Below are 16246 nucleotides of genomic sequence, written 5' to 3'. Positions count from 1 at the left end.
GTATGGCTCACCTGCGCTACACATCCAAATGACACAAGGCTAAGTACTTAAAGGCAAATACAACCTCTAGGAAGTAGTAGGAAGTTCCCAATTTCAGGTTGCCATAATACAGAAGATACAGAGGGCAAGTATCACTATGCACTTGTCTCCAGCCATAGTAAGAAGTGTAAAAGGCAATATTGGCATTAGAACAAGTGGCCATGAATATGAGGTAAGTGTATTGCAGGTGTTTTCTAATCACTACGGAAATGAAGTCCTGAAAGTGTTTTACATTTGTTTTGCCTCTTCCATTCCTAAGTTTTCCAGCTGAGACTTCACATTTTTATGAACAATGCACATTTGGCACAGTTCCCTGTAGTCTTGAGAAGGAGTGGACAATAGCATCACCCGCCAAGGTTCCTTCCAGTTGTGTTGCACTGTCATGAAAAGCGATGTTTTTCACATCAGTAAATGTGATGATATAAATCCCAAAGAAAAACCCTCTGAATTCAACAGCCATGTTTTGTTTGTTTGTTCCGTTTTGTTTCTTGTTTTCCAAATTAATGCAGGGCTAACCCTCAATTAGCAAATAATACAAAAATGTTAATTATTTCACTTTCATTGGCTTCCTGACAGGGGAAATTTCTAAGAATGCATCTAATTAGATTGTGCAGGAAGGATTAACACTGTGCTCTGTTGTGGAGGTTCTCAGTAATGGGGCTAATGCTACACAACGGCTAGAGAAGGTCACCTTTTGGTTCTGAAAATGGTTTTGTTACAAAATACCCGTTTACTCTGAATAGCACTGAAATTCTCCAGAATAAATTCTTCCTAAATTGCACCTTCCCCATTGTGCCTGAGGACACTGTGGACACAGTTGCAATCCTGCATCTTTCACAGTACATGAATTACTTAAAAAAGTAATATTATCCCCCATGCTTTAGTCAAGAATGTTCACTACAGCAGCCCTAAACATTTGAACACTTATTAATCGCAAAACTGGTGTCAGCATAGTGGGTAAAATCTATTGCTGATTTAATATTTAACTGAAATGAAGGACTGCTTAAGGACCAGAAGGAACTAAACATAAATTTAGAAAAAAATAAACAAATCATAGCTCTTGGAGATACCAAGAGTTTCCAAATCCCTAAAAGCATATGTGTTATGGATTTCATAGCACTTCTAAGGAATGAATGAAATCAGAAAGCATCTGGAGAAAGACAAGCTGATGCAGACTAACTAGTGTGGTATGATAACATAAAGCATCGTATCTGACAAATCTGGCAAAATATTTGAGAAGAGAAAAGACAGAAGGCAGATAGGTGTGAAGCAACTAACATAGTCTATTTTGATTAGGATTAAGATGCTTGTGAAATTACTGTAGAGCAGGTTAAACAGCTTTAGTAAATGCACTGCAGAAGCAGCACTCTTCACTGGATAAAAGACTGACCAGGTAAAAGACTGCAAAAACTAATCTGATTGTGAAATAACCATACAGGCATCCACTAAATGAATCCCACAAGATTTCAAGAGCAAATATTTAAAAACAGTACCCTCCCTCAATACTCCAAACTTTCTTCAGAATTTCTCTGAGAGAATTTAGTGCCCCAATTACCTCAGTCAACAACCTTAGCTATTTCCAGACCATTTATCATCTTGATATGTGAATGTCAGTGGGATACATATCCATGTCTATGCTATAATAATGGTAGAATGCTGACTTATTAAATGGCTTCCATAATATGCATTTTCCATTCACTGCCACTACCCCTCTATGAATCACCATTATTGGTCCATTGTTCTGAATAAGATACCAAGGAGTAAAAGAAAACATCCAGGTAATAGCAGAATTATGATTATGTATGAACTCCAAAAAAAGGAAAATACGAAAAAGAAAACATAGATAGAGGCTGTTCCAGAGAAGAGGATTAAATAGTAATACAAGTGAATTTTTTTGTTGTTTGAGAGATGATAATAAACATATTTAATTAATTGTAAATTAGCCTCAGAACTGTAAGTGCAATGCCTAAAAATAAGGAAATGTCAGATGAAAAGCAAATATAAGAAAAATATATCTAGAGTGTAGCAAAGTTGGCTAATACAGAAAGATATGTAAGTAGTACACATACCGCTATAAAAAACCATTCAAAAGCTGCCACAGGCAGGTAATTAAAAGAAAATAATACTATAGTTTATCAGAAGAGACACATAGAAGTCCTGTTGTGACCAATCTATTTTACTTAAATTTGTAAGCCCCTGGGTAACTTCTGTCAAGGTGAATCAGTGTTGTATAGAGTCAGCTCCTCTAGAAATAGAATAGTTTACTGAAGGTTTTTCTCCTGTACACATCGACATAGCATCTCTGCTGTATGTATGACCCTGCCCCACTGGTGACTGACAGGGTCTTCTGACAGGAAATTTGCTGTTTTCACTTCTTTTGAAATATCTGCAATAATTTATTTCAATTCTTAATTCTTTCATTAATTATAAAAGTATATAACTTAGCTGGAAACCTGGGCCAGGTATTGCAGCTGTTTAAATTAAGTGCCAAAATTTTGAGCTTAGTTACTGCAATTTTCACAAAGGAGAGAAAAAGGTGATAATATTGTGTGGTTTACTCCTTTTCAGATGCGAAATAAGACTCTAAATGAAGGGTTCACAATAATTATGTATTTTTAGTAGGCATAAACTGTGGTCTAAAATGAGGCAAAGTGCTGCTCATTATGGTAACCCTCTATGTGGCGGTAGCGCAGTTCTGATGGAAAAGTAGAAGACAACCTTTTAAAGGAGTGTTTATTGAGAGTGGAAAATGCTGATTACAGTATGGGAGTAGAAGCATCTTGACACTTTCCAAGATGACCTGTCCCACCTTTGGCGGAGATGGAATAGCATGTCTTCAAAAAGTCTTCAATTCTGCTAAGCATTAGGGAGACATCCAAAGCTGCCTGTACCACTAAAAAGTCTGTCCATTGAAAATAACTACAGAGATTTTAGGAAAAATAACAATTATTTGCATATCCAAACAATTCACAGCACAAAAATGTCCCTGTGGCAAAGAAATCAAGATCTATTTCCCAGCACTGTGCCCCAAATACAGAAAAATATGGAAGTGGCAATTATTCATTAGATGTTATATTTATTCAGATCACCTACTAGATTTTATAAGATCTATCTCCCAGTTTGATCATAACCAGAATTTATGATCAATGTAAAGAATACATACAGTATGTAATGTTCATAGATCACATGCTTTTATTCTTTCAAGTGATTTCTATTCTATTTCAGTTCCTATGAGAAGGACAGGAACTGGAATTGCAGTCTTACAGTTACTTGAAGCAGTATTTCAGCAGTTCACAGAGGATCCAAAGTATTATACTAATCTTTTAGCTTGTAACCAAGGTCTTCTCTGAATACAGTGCATAATAGATCTTGTGCAAGAATTTCTTCACGTGACATCTTAATGACAGTTTCTACAGTACAATACAGGAGCTACTGAAGGTACCCAAGAACAGTAGGGAAAAGACACTTAGGAAAAGAAACATACGATCTTTAAATATTGAGTTACAGAATAATAAATTGAGATTGTGCACTATTTACTGAAAAAGGCATTTTTCAGTAAATAGACACATTTGCCACAGGGCAATACAGAGTGGCAGCACGTGAAGCCAGTCACCACAGATGTGCTGAAGATTCATACCTAAACTTCTGCTATCTGTGTGTTACCCCCTCTAGAGTGACCATCTGTGATCCAGATTGTCTGGAATTGCATTATTCCCCCTTATTCCCTAGCAGAAGTGGGAAAGCCAAGTGCAATCTGGCCCTGTGTTATCAAATCTTAAATCAAAGATGATTTGGTAAATCACTCTAATTACAATAGCAGAGGGGCATGTTGCATGACTATCACAGATTGTATTCACAGTGAGTTTTTGCTTATTTCAATCAGCTTTACAAAAATGCTGTTTAGGATAAAATAATCAAATCTCAGAAGGCACAGTAAAACAACATGTCCCATGCTTTATGCAAGTGTTGAAGGTCAAAGCTTGTAAAGTGGTCACATACTGAAGCTCTTGTCTGAAAGTGAAAATCTTCCACTGAGAAAACAATTACCTCTATTACCCAGTAACTGCAGCTTTCATTATGCAGAGCTATATTGTCTTAATGGCACGGACTGATAATTACACTGATAGGATCTAATTTTCTTGGTATGGAATGACAGGTTTCTAATTGTCTAATTCCATGCTTTGCCCATTGGCTAAGAGTTTTCTGCTCCATAGTGCAGCTGAAATCAGTCGTGCCTTCGGTTTCAGGGCAGTGCGCACTGCTGTCACACCTGTAACTCCTTTATTTTCTCCTGTAGTTCTCTTTCCTTGCCAGACTGCGAGTTGTTGAGCAGCTATCCATGCACAAACAGCTACTGTCTTTGACACAAGTCTTTCTTAAATTCCCATGCATAGTGTATGAGTGGGAACTCTCACGCACTGCTGGGATGGAAGGTTTGTTTTGCTTGAAGCAGCTATTTCTATTCATTTTTTTAGTAAATCCTCATTAAGGAGATGTGTATTTATTTCCCTTTGACTATGGCATGCCTAGCACACGTGCTCCCTGATTGCTTTATTTAGCCTCTCAAAGTTACCTGACCCTTTGGTTAGCATTCTGCATTAGAGGAACAAGAAATGTCACTGTAGATAATAGACTTGAGTGTTTAACTCATGCTTCCCATAGGAATTATAAGTAAACCATAGCAGCAGTACAAAAGCAAATATCCTCCTCTGCCTTCACAGACTGCGTATCGTCTCAGAATCACACTGGGAGGCTTTGCTATGCTGGAGCAGGAGCAGCAGAAAGTAAGCATGAGGTGGGCACCTGTGGAAACAGTATTTGCACTGCATTTAACTCCTAACTGGAGCTAGTGGGCACTGACACACAGAAGACTCACGGGCAGCAAAATGTGAAGGCTTCCCAGAGGCTCCCTTTGGGAGCCTGGGTCCTGCAGGGCCAGTTGCAATGTCACCAGCACCACATTCCCCAGCAGTCTCCGTTCCAGGACTTCTTAAAACCATATGCTGGAGCAAATAAACCCTCTTGAGACATAGATAGGGCAGAAGGGGTAGGGATATCTAGCTCAGTGAGAAGCCAGCACTACTGCTGGTGCAAGTGAGCTCTACTGAACTGTAGGTTTTCTCATTATTATGCTTGTGATCTCCTTGTGATCACAGGGAAAAAGTTACTTACACAGAATTTAAGCCTATACTGCTTGAGATAAATTAAGAAACAGTGCATGAAATTCCATGTCAATAAGGGATTGCTATGAGGTGATATAACTTAAAGTGGAAAAAGGTATAAAGATGTAACTAAAGCTTGCATTTGACCTGCCTCCATTTTCATTTTCTTCTAACATTCTCATAAGACTTTTCTCTTCCATCCCTTCACCTTATGACCAGCAACAGTTTATGGCCTTCTACTTAACATCAGCAAGTACGTTGTTTTAACACTGCCATCCCTATCACACAAATACTTATCAGAAGGTATATCAGAAAGAAAACTGAAAAACAACTACTTTCAAAATAAAATCTAACCAAAACATTTTGGTTCTCTGTGCGAACCATTCTCTCACCCTTCCCAGGTACAAAAGAGAATGAAAGAAAGAACAAGGCACAGAGCACAGGTGCTAGGCAGGTCAATGCTTTCCGTGCAGGATACTATATCGACACGACTAATAAATATATCAAACTATACATAGTAGAACAGGATGGACACCAGCAAAGATCCACAATTACAAACATAATTGAGATCATAGGAAAAAAAAAAGAAGTACAGTTTTCTGGAAAGCCTTTCTGGAAAGTTGTTTTATTCCCTTACAAAACCAACTACTTGGCTGTTGAAACTAACACCTAATACCCTGGAATGCCAGGGGAAGTGTGTTCCAGCAAATTCTCTTAGCAGCAGTAAAGTTTTCTTCGACTGTCAGTACAAGACAACTGTACTAATCTATTCACATTAGTTTCACCTGACTGCCTGGTTTAATGCAGGACTCAATTACTGTGGGATTAGCACAGCAATAAATTAAAATTCTGGAGGATTGCTCAAATTACTCTTAAGTTCCCAAAACTCTTATGACTTCCCACAAACCATTTGTTAGTGTAACAGAACTATTATTTGTGCTATTTGTTGTTTGTTTATAAACCATTAGTTAAAAAAAATAGAAAAGGTCTTAGTTAATGAGGCAACTAAAATGGCATCATTGAGGAAAGTGGCAAGTACACAGAAACACTGAATGGCTAATGGAGTTAGCTGGAGCATCCCACTATTTTTTTTTTTTTACTCCAAATTCAGGCCACTTATTTACTTGTAGTGTATTTAAGATACAGTCCTTTCTAATCAGCTGAAACTTTCTCATGAAAGACTCTTTGCTAATACATTCCTTGATAAAACTTAATCTACATCACACACAAAACAATTCAGAGGCAGGGAGAGACTGAAATTTTTCAAGAAATATGCTCCCAGATAAGAGTCTGATCATTCGGCATTGTGTTCCCTTCAAGTGAAGAAATGACTGGGTTTCTCCTTTCCACATACATCTATAATCCATGCAACTTCACTGACCTACATTAGAGAACCTCTCTTTTAAAAGGACACTGCTTGTTTAAAGTGGAATTGTCATACTAAAGAACAAAATTGAAATAAACTGAAGATTTTCTGAGAAAAAGCATCAAGGAAAATATAGCTCAATAATTTTGGATCATGACAAGATTCCCTAAGATGTTGTTTGGAATTGACATATCAAGAAGATTTCTGGGAGAGGAAAACTTGATCTAGAAGATACTATCCTGTATCCTGTAGTCTGTAAAAGATATAATACTAACAAAGAACACAAAACAGCATAAAATAAGATTAACAGAGATTCCGACACTTCTAGACTCACATGATGGCTAAAATTACACATTCTGCTGAAGAGCATAATGCAATATCATGTTAGTGGGCAAAATCCTTGTAGAAAGAAGGTCATTATTGTGCTTTCTGAAGCTAAGCCTCTGTGCAAACTCAGTTTGGACCCTCAGTAAGGGGAAGAGTGGCTAAACAGTGAATGGAATTAAAGGTGACCATGAAGAGAGAGGAGTGTTGTGTCAAAAAGTGTTATTTCATATTTTGTTAAAACTGAATATAATGTACATACACTTTTTTTTTTTTTAATGCAGGAAGGAAGAACAGGTTTAGAATCATTAAGAAATGTTTGGAGAACAGAAAAAAAATATAAATAAGAGTAAAGTCAAACAACACTCAAGAATGTAAGTGCTAAAATACAGCACAGATATTTATAATGAAAGAAAACACTACCCAGTGACCGTGGTAGCTTGGTATTATTTATCTTCTGTTATCTTTTGTTCAGAGAATAAAAGTGTCAGAATAACTAGGGAAAAATAAAGCAAAGGACAATGACCATTCCTCCTATACTATGACTGGAGGTTATTCACTTCACAGCCAACAAGACTTAGAAAAAACTGTCAAGCCAAAGAATAAATAATATATAGAATTAATACTAAGGCCCATAGGAACTTGTGAGATAATTTAATCCAGAACTAAACTAGAAGAGTTTAGTATTAATTTGCATAGCAAATGAAAAGCTGAGATTTTCAACAAATGATTCCCGCGTCAAATCAAGTACTTTCTCTTTGGGCTCTGGCATGGTTTTAGGAGAGATATCAAGTGTTTTCATTTCAAGACTTTCTGATGGTCATTTCTATAGGTAGTGAAAATTAGTGATAAAAAAAAAATCATGTTTTCCTAAATTACATTTGTCTAGGTTCAACTTCCAGCCACTGTACTGCATTAGTACTTTTAATGCTAAATAAATAGAAACCCCAAAACAAAAATGAAACCCCTAAGGCCTTCTGTCATTAAACTCTTTCTGATGGGAAACTAAACATGGCCTTAGTATGCAAGTCCTTAAGAAGCTGTAAGCACTGAAAACACTATTGTGCCTTAGGCCTACAGAGGGATTTACTAGTTTACTCCCTTTCACCTTGTTTGTTTTATCTAAGGAACAATCTGAACTTGTTTACCTCATTTACACAGCCATAGCTCCTTGCCCACAGTGCTCACATCCTTGTAACTCAAATCATTTCCCAAGAGGAAAAGCACAACAAGGAACCTAAACTGCTCTGATCTTGTGTACACAGGGCAAACAAACCACTTTCTTTAGTCCTTTGTGGTCACCAAAAATCTGTATCATCTTCTGAAGCTGCCTATTCAAAGGCAGTCTAAGTCTAAAATAGGTTTATTTACATGGCAGGGTTTAGCTAGGCAGCAGTGTCTGCAGGGCTTGTGGCAGCAGGCAGCACACGAGCATGGACACCCCCAAAGGGACTGTGGCCCATGGCTAAGCCCATTCTGAATCAGAGGACATGAATAAAGAAGGAACAACAGAAGAAGAGGACAAAACAAGGAGAGGCAAGAAAGAAGTTACTATGAATCCATCACGGCTTCAGTGCCCCCCCCCCCACCTCAGAAGCAGGCAGAAGCAGGGAAGTGGCAGAAGCAGGGATTGGGGATGAGGATGTTGGCCTGAGAGGTGTGCTGACTGAAGTTGAGACAGGCAAAGGAGGGAAGGTATTTTACCTTCTTTAAGTGTCTTTTTCGCTTCTGAATACCTGAATCAGTGATAAGAAGTTTATGGCAATAAATTGGCAATAACAAATGAAGTGAAATTCCTTGAGCAAAGACTGTTTTGCACACAACAGTGCCTCAGCTGGGATCAGGGCCCTATTGCTCTCCACAAGGTAGGCCTATGTAGGAAATTCAGTAAGAAAAACAAAAACCTACCACCATATTTAAAATAATGATTTTCACAGGTTTCTAAATCAGTGGACTATTGGGGCATGCTTTAAGTCATTTGGGTTCACCTTTAGAAAATAAGACACTTATTTCTAAGCCCTCTGAATGGCTTCCCTAATTACATTCTGGCACCTTTATACACTAGCATCGTTACCACTTGTCATGTTACTACACAATAACTGCACAGGTCACAGTCATGGATGAAGGCCTCATTATGAGGCACTTCACATGCAAGCACTCGAATCAAAGAGCTGCATAAATGGAATGGCATTAGACCTGTTTATCAAAGTATTTAATACTGTGATGCACTTGCTTGGATAAATGGAGCATTAAGAATCAATACATAATATTAAATGTACACATTATCTATAGAATAAAACTCTGACCCCAGGTTTTGATGAAATCATTACTGAGCCAATGGTTTTCATAAAAGCTCTGCCTTTGACTGGTACAATTAAGTGGAGACTGACTTAATTACATCCACTCATTGCTTTTTATTATCCCAGATACCAACAGACTCAGAGCCAAGAGATTCAGGCTGTGGTGGTGATGCTGCTCTGCATTTCTGGACCTCTATGCTTGTCTAAAACCACACTGGCTTCATTCAAGTTTTGTTGCCGGCATGAAAGCACAGTGTGGGAGGAAGGCAGCATCTTAGGAAGCTGAAAACAACCATGTAATCCTTTTGACTATCAGAATTTCCTACTTTGAACAAATAACCCGCAAATATAATCTTTACTCTGTTCATTAACTTGAGGTTCACCATTCCTCATGGACCTGAAAAGCTCAAAGTGGGCAAAATAAGTAGTTGCCTAAGACGACACTCATGATCAGCTGCCTCCTTCACCTATGCCAGGGACCTGGAAAGACCAAGCAGTTGCTAATACCTCCCCCAGCAGAGAAGATGGCTGCATCAGGTGGGCGTGGAGTGACAGAGAAATGAAAACATCAGCCTCTGTCACCAGTAACAGGCTCTGTTCTTCATCCAGTGGCAGCAGAAATAGCAAGTTGGATTTTTAAGCATTTTCTTTTATGTTGCTGAGTCTTGTTAACATTCAGCCTCCTAAATGTTAAAGGTGGTTTTAAACCACTTTCAGTGGAGAAAAACTGGAAGTAACTCCAGGAAAGAATGACAAAAAGCAGGTCTTCATAGTACTCCCTCAAGTCATCGTGTCTTTGTTCCTCATTTTGCTCAGTTCTCTGCACCCAAATTTATGATATAGGTGTCCACACAAGCAAATGGACTTGTAGCTTTGAATGCTTGTTGTTTCCAGGAGTACCTAAGTGGAGATTTGGGCTTACTTCAGCTTTTCTTCCAGGCTGGTTTGAGCATTCTTCCTCCCTTTCCAGTTTGGCTTTCATGTGAGCATTACACCTCACCACCCAACACACAACTCAGCCACTAGGAATTCTAACCCTACAGACAGACACACAACCTTTCAGAAACATGAAATATCTCATGGAAAATACATTTAGTTGATTGTGGCAGAGTGAGGTGCAAAAGCCAGATTCATGGCATATGATCTTAACCCTAATTCCTTCCTTCTGAATGGTAGACCTAATGGCACCCTACTCTACTTCCATTTTAAGTGCTGTGCCTTTTCAATTCAAACTTGATACACACTCTAACTCGCTCTAACAGGTCCACATTTTTCTTGTGCTGGGGGCCCCAAACCTGGACGCAGCATTCCAGGTTGGGCCTCACGAGGGCAGAGCAGAGGGAGACAATCCCCTCCCTCGACGTGCTGGTCACACCTCAAACCAGTGTAACTCCAGCATTTGGTGAATAAAACTCCAATTTATGGCTAAACAAATAGCTATTTTGATCCTTTTACAAGTCCTTTATTAAAACAATAGCTATAAGTGAATGGAGGAAGTTGATTTCAGCCCCACAATGATATTTCCATTAACAAATATTAAATTAGATTCACTTTTAAGCTATTTGTGGCAGACATTTTTCACAATGACATATAAAATATCTCTCCTAATTACCAATTTAAAAAAAGACTCTCAACTGTTGGCAAGCCAAGAATATGTAAATTCTGGGTCACATATTATAAGAGAAAAGTCCTTATAATATGAATGTGAAATATCTGAGACCTAAAGCTCTGTTGCTGTTTTATAGCCCATGAAATGAGATGATTTTGCTGGCTCATTGTACCATCAAACAGTGTTCATTGTTACTGTGAGTAATGTTTAATTCAGGTTTAACTTTTTTATGTGTGCTTTGAAGCACTCCTTACCACTGAAATTTCCTCATTTGTCTCCAAGATGCAACATGTATGTGTTTATCTCCTATACATAAAATGGACATTAATACGGTAGTCTTTGGCAAACACTCTCCACAGGTAATGGAGGTAATTATTATCATTTGGTAGGGTACTGGCCTTAGCAAATGACAGATAGGTTGTTGGTGATAGAGCATAGAATAAGATCTCCTGCTTCTCTCCTCAGAATGATCTTTCATAGCATAAAACTTCTTTCCCTTCCTTCGTAGAGTATTTTTTAACTTCTAGGCATCTCTGAAATTTCTTTTCCTTTTGAGAATATGTTAAGCAATATGTAGCACTGCAAATCATGAGAAAGTAAATCTGTAGGATTATGTGAAGAGTAAAATCGGTAACGCAGCTGCAAGTGTACATCTGTAGATGATTACAGATGAATGCACCCATGAGGCATGTGAAATGACTACTAGCCAGATTTTACAAAAATCTGAATGCAAAAGGACCTGCATTGTATGGAAAGCACAGGTAAGGAGAAAAACTGCCCAAGATCCAGCAATGGGCTAGGGTCTGGTACTTTTTCTGCCTATACAGCACCTTTTCCAGCAGCATCCAAGCAGACAAACATACCAATATTCTTAGCATGGCCCTGATAGCAATTCCTGCTATCATTGACTGAATGTAGACAAACACTCAGACAAACAGTGACATGGAAGGCAGAATTACTTGTCATAGTTCCCCAACTGCCAAGTCTTCTGACTTCTTATTTAACTCAACAATTATATTTATGCTTTTTAGATATATCAGATGAAAATATTTGCACAAATACAGTCACGTGCCCAATGAGTTATACAGTAACTGGGATTTATTCATAGAACAAAGGTCATTTTTCTCAATATTTACCCCAAGATTTCTGAACACTTCATGATACTGTCATGCTATCAGCTACACCCTATGGGATTAAACATTGTTAAGAAAAACACAGACAAGAAGAGAGTAAAATCAGAAAGAAGAAACAGGCCAACTGTGAATGCACCTGATGCTCTCAGTGGGAGTCAAGGCTGAATGCTGCTCTAATATGAAGCAAACATCAACCTTTTTATAGCAGCCTGAATCAAAATCAGCTAAGAAGTCTGAGAAAGAGAAGAGCTTGACAGTACTATACAGGTATAGTCAGTAGTAAGGAGTTTTGCCTCCCACATCCATGCAGTCAGCCAAGCCTTTCATTCATACCCTTTCTCTTACTCCCACTCGGCCCCACAGGTAGTATTCAAAAAACCTTTCAGGCATCCTGACGGATAAAAGACTTCATTTAATATGAAGGTTCCCACTGCATAGGAGCAACACCTACTTAAGAAGTCAAGTTGTGTGTCAAACTGTTGGAAAGAGTATTCGGATTTCTACTGAGTTCCTGAGCAACTTCCTATAAGAAAGCAGTAACTCCTTGTAGCCTCCCATCAACTGAAACCTTACGCATCTGTAATCCTTACCCACGGGGCAGATTACTCTTTCTCTGCTATTACTTCCTCCCGTCTCAGCACCTCAGAGTAAGGGATTTGGGGTACTGAGGCCTTAACTAATCGGTTTTCTGTTCCATGTTTCAATCATTATCCATTTTCATAAACAGTTCTAAGACATACCTCTGTGACTGTTGCCTGCAGTTTTTCTAGAGGCATAGCCAAACAGAAGTGTCCTGGTTTTTAATAACTTCACTCTCATTAGAGGTTACAGTTGTAAATTTGGCAAAACCGATCAGTGCTTTTAATTTCATTCTACATCCTAACTAGAAATACGTATGTTGAAGAAAAACAGAGGCATTAGCTGTAGATATATGCTGATGTGGCCCATGTTTGAAAAATTATCACAGACATCAGGCCTAAGCATTATAATATTAATACACATTGATGTTTTGCAGACACTGGAGGACCTATGGCACAAATCTTACTATATTATTGCTATACAAACACAAAATGGAAGCAGTTTTTGTAAACAAAGGAGAAGCACTTAATCTTCTACATCTTCATTTTAAAAGGCTTTTAACATCTCTTAAAGAAGAGAAGGCTCTGGGGTGACCTCATTGTGACTTTTCAGTACTTAAAGGGGACTTACAAAAAAAATGGAGAGCAACTCTTTGCTCAGTCAGATAATGACAGGACAAGGGGGAATGGTTTTAAACTAAAAGAGGGGAGATTTAGATTAGATGTTAGGAGTAAATTCTATAGAGAGTGGTGAGGCAGTGGAACAGGTTGCCCAGAGAAGCTGTGGATGCCTCATCCCTGGAGGTGTTCAAGACCATGTTAGATGGGGCCCTGGGCAACCTGATCTAGTGGGTGGCATCCCTGCTTATGGCAAGGGGGTTGGAACTAGGTGATCTTTCATGTCGCTTCCAACACAGGCCATTCCATGATTCTATGATTGTCTCACTGTGGGAACATACAGAAACGTGGCTAGGTGAAACTATTCTGTGGTGGGTGCAAAACCCTTTGCCAAGTGACCTTATAAGCAGCTACTAATGACCCATTGTCAGAATGGAAGACTATCAAATGAGGTTCCATCAGTCTGTTCTTGATCTGGATTATTTACTTTTTTTCACCTGTGACCAAGTTGATAAATTATATAAAAATAAATAAATTATCAGTTTTCAGATAAAAGTAAACTTAAGAGGTACTGAAAGTATTCAGGAGGAAAGAATTAAGACTCAAGAAGATCTTGGTAAATTGAAGAAATAGTCTGACAAAAAGAAACTATAGTATTCAACAGAGACAAGTGCAAGGTTCTACATTAAAAAAAAATAAGTAAATGAATACAGGATGGGAAACAGTGATGGCAGCTCTTACAAAGTACACAAGGGCTGTAACAAATCAGAAAAACACATGAATCACCCATTCCATGCTGTTGTGAATATGGAAAATATCTCACTGGGATGCAGAAACCGTAATAAAGCTTAAAAACACATGAAGTAAAGGCTTTACTGGAATATTCTGCCAGTACTGCACTTCAGCAAAGAGGTGAATCAGCTGGAGAAAGTCTAGTAGAAGGCCAACAAGAATAATTTAACACATAAAATTTAAGTTGTATAGCAAAAGTCCAAAACATAGAACTATGTTGCCTATGTTTCCATAGAGGGTAGAGGAGGCATAATGATAGTCTTCAGATATGCAGAAAAGAATTTTTGAAGTTTTGTCTATGTCCATACCGAATAAGATGAAAAATTACAATCTTAAATCACAAAAAGAAAGATTCAGGTTAGACTTTAGGAAACTCTTCTTATGAGTACAGACAATGAAACAGTGCGATACATTGCCTGGAAAGATTGTCTGCTTCAGAGAGAAAGTGGATGGACTAGATTATTTTGACAAGAGGACTTCAAGCAGTATTTATCAATAGTCTATAACTATGTTCTTCCTTAAAAAATACATGTATGCAAACAAATATACATAAAACAGATAAATACAACACGTCAAAACCAAATACAGAAAACCTAGAAACTGTGAAGTACCAGAACTTACACTATCTTTCCAACTTTCATCCCTTTAAAGCCGAGGTATTTGTAAAAGTGGGAACAGGGTATGGCCAAAATTCAGGGATTTTCCAAATATATTGTTACTTACTTGGCATATCCTTACAGTATAAAAAACTCTATTAACTTACATCTGATTAGGACAGTGTGGTTTTCGCCCCATAATAAAATTGTAAAAAAACTCTCCCTTTCTGTTTAAAGAAGAGAAATTATCAAATATTCATAACTTGTACTTATATACTGCAAATTAAGTGGCACTAATTATACAGTAGCTGCCAAACTGCTATGCTCTTGTGATTTTTGTAATGATACATTTCAGGAACCAACAGGACAGGCTGCATATAATAATATGCAGAAATAAAACATCAATGAATGTACACAATAAAATACTATAATTACACAGGAAAGATCTACTTCATTACTTACCTGTTAACTACATATAAAGGTACATCACAAAACGGAGATTTATAAAATATTGATAAACTTGCTGGTTATTAACATGTTTTTAACATTCCTAGTTTAAGGAGGCTTATTTTTTGTGGCAAAGCTGCTGTGAATTACCCAGTATTTTGAAGTTTAGCAATCAGCATTCAATTGTCAACTTCTGACTACTGTACTGCGAGGTGCTTATCTCCTGATTACCAACATCTAGACAAAAACAATGCATTAATGACAATTTTCCTACATCTATTAGCAACCTTTGATCTTTCAAACAGAGCAGCCATAATGACTGTCGATAAAGCACAGGACTATGCCTTGGGAGAATGGAGTTTCAGCCATTTTTAAAACCTGCTTTACCAATCAAGGCACCCTTGGACAAACTATTTCACCTGTCTTTGCCAACCTTTGATTGTCTTTGGATGCCTTGCCATCATTAAAAATGTTTATTAATCACTCAGAGCCTTGTTCAAATCTTCTATATACCTAAGCTTATCTAAGGCGTTGCAACCACTTTTCCCTCGTGATCAGGTAGGCAGCTAGAGTAACAGCCTTCAATGCCACAACTGATTTTGCATGTCAAGATAAGAAGGGTGATTTCAATCTATCTGAGGCATAATTCTTCTGGTGATATACCTATCCTACATTTCACTGCTGAACTGTCTCGAACTAGAGAACTTGCATGTGGATGTTTTTAGCTTCCAGTGTGAACTCAGCTCATATTTACCCAGGCATGGCAGTATGCTACTGACTTAAGAATTTGAAGGTTGCCTGACAGATCAGACAAGGTTGTCCTCTGAGATCTACTGAAGAAAAAGTTCATATAAAAGGTATGTACTACAGGTACTGCTATTCAGCTAGCAGTACTGGTACAACTGTTACACTCGTGGCTTCTGGAAGAAACAGAATACAACTTGGTTGAAATCAGTTTTTTTTTTTTTTTTTTTTTTCTCCTCAGGGAGAAAAAAAAAGGACAGAAATGGCAGTTTCTGTTCAGAAATTCTTTGGTATCACAGAGTACCTGTCATAATAGGAGACTGCTTCTTTTAAGTCTCTGGCTCATTGTCTATATTCAGTGGCCTGGGAAACAACTGAAGTAATTTAGCTGCAAGGGCTTTCAGTTCTCAAAAAAAATCCTTTCGGATTGTAGTCATTCCATCAGTAAACCTTTTTATTACCTTCAAGTTCATCTGAGGCCAGCATAACAGTCTACTGTCTAAAGCTCAAGCCAGGAAAAATGAAATATAAACTTATC

The 16246-nt window shown here is 37.9% G+C and overlaps 1 protein-coding gene across 9 annotated transcripts in view; it reads right to left on the bottom strand.

Moving 5' to 3' along the window:
- NALCN (sodium leak channel, non-selective) overlaps positions 1-16246 on the bottom strand; it is a 236279-nt gene that overhangs the window by 164282 nt on the left and 55751 nt on the right. The gene's annotated exons all lie outside the window — the stretch shown is intronic.

The sequence above is a fragment of the Anser cygnoides genome, chromosome 1 (genome assembly GCF_040182565.1).
Source record: "Anser cygnoides isolate HZ-2024a breed goose chromosome 1, Taihu_goose_T2T_genome, whole genome shotgun sequence".
Classification (NCBI taxonomy): Eukaryota; Metazoa; Chordata; class Aves; order Anseriformes; family Anatidae; genus Anser; species Anser cygnoides.
This window is presented reverse-complemented; position numbering and strand designations above follow the sequence as displayed.